The sequence below is a fragment of the Rhinoderma darwinii genome, chromosome 11 (assembly GCF_050947455.1).
Source record: "Rhinoderma darwinii isolate aRhiDar2 chromosome 11, aRhiDar2.hap1, whole genome shotgun sequence".
In the NCBI taxonomy this organism is placed as follows: Eukaryota; Metazoa; Chordata; class Amphibia; order Anura; family Rhinodermatidae; genus Rhinoderma; species Rhinoderma darwinii.
The window spans coordinates 83,365,464-83,377,675 of record NC_134697.1 but is presented as its reverse complement, the minus strand read 5'-3'; positions in this window follow the sequence as shown (position 1 = coordinate 83,377,675).

Here is a 12,212-nt window from a genome sequence, read left to right as displayed (position 1 = left end):
TCCGTGCTCGGAACCCCACCAATCAAAACATCTGACATGTCAGAAGTTTGTCGAACGTTCAGTTACACTTTAAAGGATGAGAACAATTATTTTGTTGCACCTCTTTGATGCCAGTAGAGGACAGCACAAGCCCACAGATTCCTTCAAGAAACCTGTAAAGTGCAATTCTGAGCTGACTGATTCTGCTGTTCACTTTTAACATCTCTATCCACAGGTCTATGAGTAGTTTATAAATCCTGGAATTCAGGGGCGGACATACCGCATGTGCAGCCGGTGCAGCTGCACAAGGGCCCCGCGTGGGAAGGGGGCCCGTTCCTCTGCTGGCCGACTCAGTTCTCAGCTGCGCGATGCTGAGGACTGAGACAGAGGCCCGTGGACCACTGGCGTAGCTATAGGGGTCGCAGCGGTCGCAATTGCGACCGGGCCCCGAAGCCAGGGGGGCCCACGGCCCCCCGCACCACATCAATAAAAAGTTACTATAGTAACTCGGGCCGCGGGCCCCTGTTACTATAGTAACATACTTTACTTACCTTCCTGGTTCCGGATCGCAGCGGAGGTCCTGACGTCAGGCGCTGTGCGCAGCACATGACGTCACAGCGCTATGCGCCGCGCACAGCATCGAGACGACAGAACTCCCGCCGCGGCCGAAGAGGAAGGTAAGATAGCCCTGACTGGCGGGGTCCGACTCCTGGGACCCGCCAATCAGCTGTTTTGAAGGGGCCGCAGCACTCGTACGAGAGCTGCTCCCCTTCATTCCTGTCACTTCATTCCGGTCACACTGTGAATCGGTTTCGGCGATTCACAGTGTGGGCGAGTAGTGAAATGAAGGGGAAGCAGCTCTCGTACGAGTGCTGCGGCCCCTTCAAAACAGCTGATTTGCGGGTCCCGGGCGACACATCAGCTATTGATGGCCTATCCTGAGGATAGGCCATCAATGTTTAGGGACTGCACAACCCCTAAGCCTACGATGTAGCAGGCTTAGGGGGCCCATGAGACAGGATCACAGATTGTGTGATGCTGTCTGCTGGGCCCTGTATCTAAGCCAATCACATGGTAGGCTTAGATACATGGCCCATGCGTGATCCTGTCTGCTGGGCCCTGTATCTAAGCCTACCACACTGTAGGTTTAGATACAGGGCCCCAGCACACAGTAATCTTATACTGTATAAGATTACTGTCTGCTGGACCCTGTATCTAAGCCTACCTTGTGGTAGGCTTAGATACAGGGTCCCACAGACAGTATCACACATGGGCCCTGTATCTAAGCCTTAGGGTATGTGCACAGACACTAATTACGTCCGTAAGTGACGGATGTATTTCGGCCGCAAGTACCGGACCGAACACACTGCAGGGAGCCGGGCTCCTAGCGTCGTACTTATGTACGACGCTAGGAGTCCCTGCCTCGCTGTGGGACAACTGTCCTGTACTGTAATCATGTTTTCAGTACCGGACAGTTGTCCGGCAGCGAGGCAGGGACTCCTAGCGTCGTACATAACTATGATGCTAGGAGCCCGGCTCCCTGCAGTGTGTTCGGTCCGGTACTTGCGGCCGAAATACGTCCGTCAATTCCGGACGTAATTAGTGTGTGTGCACATACCCTAACACATGTGTTACTAATCATTTTTTGTGTGTTTTCTTACAGGTTCGGTCGTTGGACTACGGCGGATTCCAGGACTACTTCGATGACAGCTTTTTTTTTTATTAATAAAATGGTTAATGAGGGTTGTGTTTTTTTTTTTTATTTCAATAAAATATTTTTTCTATGTCTTTGTGGTTTTTTTTAAACTATATTACTACCGCCTTAGTAATGGCCGCCGGCTGATTGACAGCATCCATTGCTAAGGCAGGGCTTAGTGTTAGCCGGTGCAGAGGCTAACACTAACCCCCTTTATTACCCCGGTACCCACCGCCACCAGGGGTGCTGGGAAGAGCCGGGTACGATCCAGTACCTGACCATCTGTAGTGATGGTCGGCCACTGGGGTGGCCGCAGGCTGGTATTATCAGGAGGGGAAAGGCCAGATACAGTGGCCCTTCCTACCCTGGTGATGCTAGGCTGCTGCTGCTTTATTGTATCTGGCTGGTTATGAAAATGGGGGGGACGCCACGTCATTTAAAAAAATAATTGGAAAGAACGATGTCGGGTCCCCCCCAATTTTCATAACCAGCCAGATACAACACAGCAGCAGCAGGCAGCATTACAAGGGTGGGAAGGGCCACTGTTTTTGGCCTTCCCCAGCCTAATACTACCAGCCTGCGGCCACCCCGGTGCCTGCCCGTCACTACAGCTGGTCGGGTACTGGTTTGTACCCGGCTCTTCCCAGTACCCCTGGTGGCGGTGGGTACCGGGGTAATAATGGGGGTTAGTGTAGACTCTGCACCGGCTAACATTAAGCCTCGCCTTAGTAATGGAGGTTGTCAATCAGCCAGCGGCCATTACTAAGGCGGTGATAATAAAGTTTAAAAAGATACAAGCACATAGAAATTTTTTTTATTGAAATAAAAACACAACCCTCATTAACCATTTTATTGAGAATAAAAAAAACGCCGTCATTGAAGTCCTCGTATCCGAAGTCCAACAACCGAACCTGTAAAAAAAACAAACACACAAAAATAATCAGTAACACATAAAGAAGCAAAATTATTATTCTTACCTTTCCTGGGTCCAGCGCTGGAGCCGCAATGTCAGCGAGCTGGGCCCTGTATCTAATCCTATCATGTGTGATACTGTCTGCTGGGCCACTGTATCTAATCCTATCATGTGTGATACTGTCTGCTGAGCTGTGTATCTAATCCTATCATGTGTGATACTGCCTTCTGAGCCACTGTATCTAATCCGATCATGTGTGATACTGTCTGCTGAGCCACTGTATCTAATCCTATCATGTGTGATACTGTCTGCTGAGCCACTGTATCTAATCCTATAATGTGTGGTACTGTCTGCTGAGCCACTGTATCTAATCCTATCATGTGTGATACTGTCTGCTGAGCCACTGTATCTAATCCTATCATGTGTGGTACTGTCTGCTGAGCCACTGTATCTAATCCTATCATGTGTGGTACTGTCTGCTGAGCCACTGTATCTAATCCTATCATGTGTGATACTGTCTGCTGGGCCACTGTATCTAATCCTATCATGTGTGATACTGTCTGCTGAGCTGTGTATCTAATCCTATCATGTGTGATACTGCCTTCTGAGCCACTGTATCTAATCCTATCATGTGTGATACTGTCTGCTCAGCCACTGTATCTAATCCTATCCATAGTTTATAGGGTCGTAGTGCTATAGATATGCTATGCTGTCTCCTATACACACACTTTTTTTTGGGGCGGACACATATGTATTGGGGCTATTTCCCGGACATTTTAAGCCCTGAGGGTATGTTCACACGGCAGCGTCTGTTACGGCTGAAATTACTGTGCTGTTTTCAGGAGAAAACAGCACCGTAATTTCAGCCGTAATGGCATGTGCAGGCGTCTTTTGCTGCGTCCACTACGGAAGTAATTGAAGCTGGTTTTCCATGGAGTCCATGGAAAACGGCTCCATTTACATCTGAAGAAGTGACAGGCAGTTTTTTACGCGCCGCCTTTCGACAGCGGCGCGTAAAAAAAAATGACCATCGGCACAGAACATCGTAAGACCCATTCAAATGAATGGGCAGATGTTTTCCGACGCTTTTGAGCCGCATTTTCGGATGTAATTCAATGCTAAAACGCCCAAATTACGTCCGTAAATAGTGTGTGTGTGAACCCAGCCTTAGTGACGCCCCGGCTGCTAGTGCTGCATTGTTGGGTCACTTAGGAGACCCAGCGATGCAGCTGAAAGCGGACCGTCGGCCATGAGAAGTTTGCGGGGTGGGGGGGGGGGGGGGGGCCCTGGCACATTATCTGCACAGGGGCCTTTTGCAGTCTGTGTCCGCCACTGCTGGAATTAGTAAGAAATGTTCTAGTACACTAAACTGTTCCACAAACATCTATACTAGAAAAGCCAATGTCTGTTCTCTATAGGCATCCAAACGCATGTACCATTTGAGCACAAATTTGGGATATAGGTACATCGGGTAGGTTTTCGTAAAGGTCCTGACTTTGTTGTTGTTCTCTGTCACCAGCCATTATTTCAGGATCACGATCCAATACTATAAAAACGAATACTGTAGCAGGTCGTGTACTTTACTAGATAATCCTAGATGGGAAGGTACAGTGCAGCGGTTGCCCATAGCAACCAATCATATCTCTACTTTCATTTTTAAAGATGCCTTGGAAAGATGAGAGCTAGAATTTGATTGGGTGCTATGGGCAACTGCCTCATTTTTATTTTACACCAGTTTATATAAATCATCCTCCATTGTATCTAATGCTTTTCGGGCACATAGTTTTCAGTCATAAATGATGAAGGGGGGCGGCAAATGCCAGTTGATCTTCCTGACTTCAGTGGCATCCTTTGAATCCACTAAGAAGTCTTGAAAAATAAAACCAAGTCCAATGGAGGCTTAAAGCCCTTTGATTTTGTTTCTGAAGTGTATTGCACTTGGCTTCAGTGCTCCCTATAAGGTGCTCGGCCGCGCACCTTTCACTGTCTAAACTCACTAAAGTTTAAAGCCAGCACACTGTCACGGGCAACGGGCGGTTGCAGTGGCGTCATGCGGATGCAGTGGCATCGCTAGCACCAGAGAGCAGAGAGGGCTCCGGTGATAGCGACAGCCACATTCACTTGTATGTGTGTCCTCAGGGCGCAGATACAAATGAATACTATAGGCTGCAGGCCTCATCACGCCGGTCTGCGCATGCGTCCCGTCCGAGAGGCAGTGCAGCGCTCCGTCCATCGCAGGAGCGGGGCAAGGTGAGTAGAATTATTTTTTTTGAGGGGGCTGCGTGGTAATATACAGGGGGGTGGATTGATATGTAGCACTATATATAAGGGGAAGGGGGCTGTGTAATACTATACAGGGGGAGAGGGGGCTGTGTAGCACTATATTCAGGGGGAGAGGGGATTGCTGTGTGACAGTATATACAGGGGGAGATTGCTGCAGTATATACAGGAGGGGATTGCTGTGTGGCAGTATATACAGGGGGATTGCAGTGTAGCACTATATACAAGGGGAGGGGGGATTGCAGTGTTGCACTGTATACAAGGGGATTGCTATGTGGCAGTATATACAAGGGGAGGGGGGATTGCTGTGTGGCAGTATAGACAAGGGGAGGGGGGATTGCTGTGTGGCAGTATATACAAGGGGAGAGGGGATTGCTGCATGGCAGTATATAGAGGGGATTGCAGTGTAGCACTATATACAAGGGGAGGGGGGATTGCAGTGTAGCACTGTATACAAGGGGATTGCTATGTGGCAGTATATACAAGGGGAGGGGGGATTGCTATGTGGCAGTATATACAGGGGGATTGCAGTATAGCCCTATATACAAGGGGAGGGGGGATTGCAGTGTAGCACTGTATACAAGGGGATTGCTATGTGGCAGTATATACAATGGGAGGGGGGATTGCTGTGTGGCAGTATATACAGGGAGATTGCAGTATAGCCCTATATACAAGGGGAGGGGGGATTGCAGTGTAGCACTGTATACAAGGGGATTGCTATGTGGCAGTATATACAAGGGGAGGGGGGATTGCTGTGTGGCAGTATATACAAGGGGAGGGGGGATTTCTGTGTGGCAGTATATACAGGGGGATTGCAGTGTAGCACTATATACAAGGGGATTGCTGTGTGGCAGTATATACAAGGGGAGGGGGGATTGCTGTGTGGCAGTATATACAAGGCGAGGGGGATTGCTGTGTGGCAGTATATACAGGGGGGATTGCTGTGTGAGGGGGGTTGCAGTATATACAGGGGGGATTGCAGTGTAGCACTCTATACAAGGGAAGGGGGTTGCTGTGTGGCAGTATATACAAGGGGAGGGGGGCTGTGTGGCATTATATACAGGGGGAGAGGGGATTGCTGTGTGGCAGTATTTACAAGGGGAGGAGGGATTGCTGTGTGGCAGTATATACAAGGGGAGGGGAGATTGCTGTGTGGCAGTATATACAAGGGGAGGGGGCTGTGTGGCATTATATACAAGGGGAGGGGGGATTGCTGTGTGGCAGTATATACAAGGGGAGGGCGGATTGCTGTGTGGCAGTATATACAAGGGGAGGGGGGATTGCTGTGTGGCAGTATATACAAGGGGAGGGGGGATTGCTGTGTGGCAGTATATACAAGGGGAGGGGGGATTGCTGTGTGGCAGTATATACAATGGGAGGGGGGATTGCTGTGTGGCAGTATATACGAGGGGAGGGGGGATTGCTGTGTGGCAGTATATACAAGGGGAGGGGGGATTGCTGTGTGGCAGTATATACAAGGGGAGGGGGGATTGCTGTGTGGCAGTATATACAAGGGGACAGAGGTGTAATGGGGGATTCTTTCAATGATGCCTATAATTGGTGTGTATAATGGTCCAAAAAGTAATTAAAACTAATTTAAAATAAGTTTTCTTATTTAGTCGCTATATTAGCGTTTACTGGGGATATTACTTTTGGACATCAGATCCCTCACCATTGATGGAGACTTGCCCTTCTCCCTAACTGCCCCGCTCAGGAGCTGCCAAGACTTACAGGGAACATTGCTTGGCTTCTAAGCAGCCACTATACCTTCAAGATCTAAACTTAGCAAATCTGAACTCTATTAACCGCTAACTTCAATTTGCAAAATGCTGCCAAAGAGTAATAGCAGATGCTACTTGAACACATTGAAAGTGTCTCTGGAGGTCTCTTCTTTCTTGATGCCCCAGGTGGAACTTACAAGACATTTCTTATCAACCTGCTTCTTGCCAAGGTGAGAAGTATGGGTGATATTGCTGTTGCCACGGCAACATCTGAAATAGTGGCAATACAAGGGTGGCAGAACTGTGCATTCCACTTTTAAATTTCCTTTTAATCTTACAAGAGATGAAGCACCAGTCTACAATATCCCTGCAGAATTAGGAGACGTCAACGTCTTCAGTCAATGTCAACTCATTGTCTGGGATGAGTGCACCATGGCACATAGACGTGCTCTGTAAGCATTAGACAGAAAACTGAGGGACTTAAGAGATAAAACCCAACTTATGGGCGGGGCCTTGGTCTTGATTGCAGGTGACCACAGGCAGACCTTACCAAAGGCAACCATGGCTGATGGGCTGAATGCATGCCTTAAGGCATCTCCGCTCTGGCATCAGGTTCAGAGGCTTACAACCAACATGAGAACAAATATTTTAGGCAATGAGTCTGCTCAGCAATTCTCCCAATTGCTTCTCATGCCTGGCAATGGTGTAGTCCAACAAGATGCAAATGACAATATACCACTTATTGATTTCTTCTGGGCTGTATAATCACCTGAGCACCTCAAATGAGCAGTGTTTCCTGACATTGGCATTCAGTTTAACAAAGGAAGAACTCCTTACCATGATTGGAGATGTAAGAGAGCTATTTTAGCTCGAAGAAATTATGCGGTAAATGCAGTCAAATTTTTAAGGAGCCGCTGGGATTAGTTTATTTGTACAACTCCATTAACACCACAATAGATCTAGAACAGATGGTGCAGTAGCCAGTTGAGTTGTTAAACTCTTTAGAACCAACGGAAATGTCTCCTCATCACTTGGATCTAAAGGTTGGTGCTCCAGTTGTTCTCTTGAGATATTTGGACGTGCCAAGTCTGTGTAATGGAACCAGGATGTGCATTAAAACATGCATAGTTGCCAAAAGTGTCAAATTTGACGGGACTGTCCCAAATTTACAGAGACAGTCCCAGCAAATTACTGTCAAATTACTGTCAAATTAATTGAATATTATGGCAGAGCAGGAAACGATCTGCTCCCTGCTCTGCCATTCATTCCTCCAGGAGAGTTGCCGACGCTCTGGCTGGAGATTCCACTCCTAGAGGTATGGACAGTGCCGTCAGGGACTGCTCCAGAAGAGGAATCCCTGGCCAGTGCACAACAATGCTCTGGCTGGGGATTCCACTCCTAGAGGAGCCCCTGTCTAGGAGCGAAATCCCCGGCCAGAGCGTTGCCGATGCACTGGCCGGGGGATTCCTCTCCTGGAGGAGAGCTTGACGTCACTGTCCATATATGGACAGTGAGGTCAAGGGTTCCTTCTGGACAGGAATCCCCTGTAGATAGTGCCACACACACCCCCTGTAGATAGTGCCACACACAGACCCCTGTTGATAGAGCCCCTGTGTAGATAGCACCCAATAACACACCCCACCTTGTCGACAGTGCTACACCCCCTTGCTGTAGATAGCTCCATTGGGGCTCCCTATAGGAGTGGAATCCCCAGCCAGAGCATTGCCGACACTCTGGCCAGAGATTCCTCTCCTGGAGGAGCCCCTGACGTCACTGTCCATATATGGACAGTGACGTTAGCAGCTGCTCCAGGAGAGGACTCCCCTTACAGAGCGTCGGCAACACTATGGCTGGGGATTCCACTCCTAGAGGGAGCCCCAATGGAGCTTTCTACAGGGAGGGGTTGTGCCGCTATCTACAGTGGGGTGTTGCGCTAGCAACGGGGGTGTGTGTGCGCCACTATCTGTGGCACTATCTACAGAGGGCACTGTGGCACTATCTACATAGGACACTAGGGCATTATCTACAGCGGGTACTGGGGCATTATCTACAGCGGGTACTGTGGAATTATCTACAGAGGGCACGGTGGCATTATCTACAGAGGGCACGTGGCATTATCTACGGGCGGTGTGGCACTGTGGCATCTACAGAGGGCACATGTGGCATTATCTACAGAGGGCAATGTGGCATTATTTACAGGAAGCAGTGTGTGGCAATATCTACAGGAAACAGGGTGATGCTACTGGGGTAGTGTGGAGCACCATCTACAAGGGGCGCTGAAGGCGGCACTATCTACTCTGATTTTTATGATACCAGTAGTAGTCAGCACATATTAACTAGCCCTAGTGATAAAGTGAGACATCACCTGCCTGTAAAGTTCCGGATACCCAGGGAGAGACTGGCCTCCATAATAGTTGTCAGACAAAATAGCGCAGAAATTTTTCTTTGTTTATTTGTATGCAGAAATTCTGTGAAGAAAGCCATGCCCCATTAGTCACACCCACAAGATAAGCCACGCTCCCATAAGACACACGCACCAAAAGAGACACACCCTAAGGGTGCCTGGAATTTTTTTTCAAATGTTGGCAACTATGAAACATGCCATCCCCATATGCTTGAAGCGACCATCCTCACTGGGTGGGCTGCTGGAGCAGAAGTTTTTATTCCACAAATTCCACTGATTAACACAGATGAAACAATACAGTTTAAACAATTATAGGTCCAGTTAAGTTATCATCTGCAATGAGGATAATTAAGGCCCATTGTCGCATGGACAATCGTATGTTGCCTGCTCCAGAGTTGGATCAGGTAAAAAATCTTTGTCTATGCACATGGCAATAAAACTGCCAATGTTTATCAACAGGCTTTTTCATAGAGTCTTATGACTCCATCTTCTTCCCATTTTAGGTGTGTGAACATACCCTAACAGTGTCATGATCCGTTTAAAATATATTCACACGCTGCAGATTTGTCGCAAAAATCTTTGTGAATGTCCTATTCACATGAATGGTGTTTGTAGAAAACAATGCACGTGCTGTAGACTGACAGGCTGCTGTGTATGCACGTATACACAGCGGCCGTTCAATCACCGCCCTGAAGGGTTGGGGGAGGTGGGGAGAGTGTTCCCCTCATGTATATAGCAGACTTATAACTCTGAGTCCGCTGTAACCATTTGGCACTTTTATTAGCCAAACGGCACAATTCCTTTGAGCCATTTTGGCTATTAGGAGTATGGAGCCTTACACAGGGCAGCACATATAGCCAACAGATAAAAAAAATACACGTGTTTTCTTGGTGTTTTGACGTTCTTTTTAACATTAAATTCTTTAACCCACACTTATTCTTGTATTTAGAAAATAAAATTAATCTTTGCAGGAGGACCCAGTTTTAGGCCCCATGTATACTTTATATGTTTGCAACACAGAACCTTGTAATAATACGTTAGGTGATACCAATGACTATAATCATAAAGGGCAACATAGTTCATGTAACGACCAGCGGGATGTGGGCCCACTGGTCTACTCCACCAGTGAGAGTAGCGGATGGCAGCGAATAACAGGACACAGGCAGGTAGTGGGTAGCTGGACAGCAGGTAACCGGATACAGGCTGATAGAGGATTACTGGATACAGGCTGATAACTGATAGCATTAGCAGACAAGATACAGGCTGATAACTGGTAGCAACAGCAGACAGGATACAGGCTGATAACTGGTAGCAACAGCAGACAGGTTCAGGCGCATACATGAACTTTAGCTACGTAAATCTAGGTTGTTCCAATATTGTTTAGGCAGGGTGTGTCCAGTGAAGCAGACTAATATACCCGGTGATTAACAGGAATAGGCTAGGGATGGATTTGGGTGCGCGCACTGGCCTTATAAGATGCAGGAAGTGAGCGCGCGCGGCCTATGGGCAGACCCAGGAACACAAGGAAGTGCACATGTATGTCAGTGTGGATATCCAGGAACCGTACAGCATGTACCAAAGGTAACCAGGCTGTTTTGCTTGCAGGGAGCGGTAGTACGCCAACTAGCGCAGAGCGCCGGCATTACAGTACGTTTTTTTTTCTCCCCTAAAAATCTCTTACTTAGAATACAATGCAACACACTTTGCCATGATACTTCAGAACAAAGATTTATCAACCCAGTACGGTATTGTGGAAGTGAACTTTCTCAGCCACTTTTTGTAGAACATAATTTGCATATTTCTATTCCTCTATATGACAGTATATGTCTTTTCTATATAACTGTTTTAGTATAGTATAGTATATCCAGTCTTTAAAGTAGTTGAATGTCACTCCATTACAAGATGGATCCACAGTCCAAATGTTTGGGCTCTGACTCAGGGGAATATTACTTTGCATCTATTTTTATTCAGAGATAATTTTATCTCTAGAGGCTTTCTTTCTATCATCATGTCCCGTTACAAGGAGCTGACAGGCTAGAAAGATAGGGTTCGACTAAACAAATTGCTTAAAGCTTTGTAGAGTATTCAAGTAATGAGGGACATAAATGAGAGCTTCTGAGAGTGGAGAACAGAGTGGGCATAAATGTGGTCTGTCAAAAATGGCAATACCGAGGGACACATGCATTCAGTTTTGGACAAGAGTATCTTCGGCCCACCCGAAGTAATAATACTTGGGGCCCAACCTTCAGATATAGAAATAATGTGATCGTTCTTGATTGTGTAGTAAAACGTGTAGTAAAACAAAGACTAATAATAATAATAATCTTTATTTATATAGCACCAACATATTACGCAGCACTTTACAATTTAGAGGGAACATGAAACAAACAATATCAGACATTACAGAGTGACAACGCTAATTTACAATTCAAACCTGAGGAGTGAGGACCCTGCTCGCAAGAGCTTACAATCTATGTGGAAATAAGGGAGACACAAAGTGTAACAGTGTTTGTTCTGTACAATGGTCCAGCCACTTTTTATACACTTGCGGTGGTAGCATAAAGCTGCATGATCCGGTCACCAGACAGTATCCGTGTATGACGGACATGAAGAGAAGGAGTGTGAGGGAATCTTATTCTGATGACTAATCTAAAAGGGGGGCCATGGAAAGGAGTTAGATTGGGGAATGTTATAGGCCTGTCTAAATAGATGTGTTTTCAGGGCACGTTTAAAACTGTGGATATTGGGAATTAATCTGATTGTCTGGGGTAGCGCATTCCAGAGGACGGGTGCAGCACAAAAAAAATCTTGGAGACGGGAAAAGGAGGTTCGGATTATGGAGGATTTGAATCTAAGGTCGTTGGCAGAACGTAGAGCCCGAGTAGGGTGGTAGACAGAGATGAGGGAGGAGATGTAAGGAGGTGCAGCACTGGGGAGAGCTTCGTGGGTGAGAGGAATAAGTTTGAATTAAATTCTGGATAGTATGGGCAACCAGTGCAGTGACTAGCAGAGGGTAGAGGCGTTGGTGTAGTGGTTGGTCAGAAAGATGAGCCTGGCTGCTGCATTGAGGATAGATTGGAGAGGGGAGAGTTTGGTGAGGGGAAGACCGACTAGTAATGAGTTACAGTAGTCAAGACGAGAGTGAATCAGAGCAACAATGAGAGTTTTTCTGTTTCCTCCGTAAGAAAAGGGCGGATTCTGGAGATGTTTTTGAGGTGA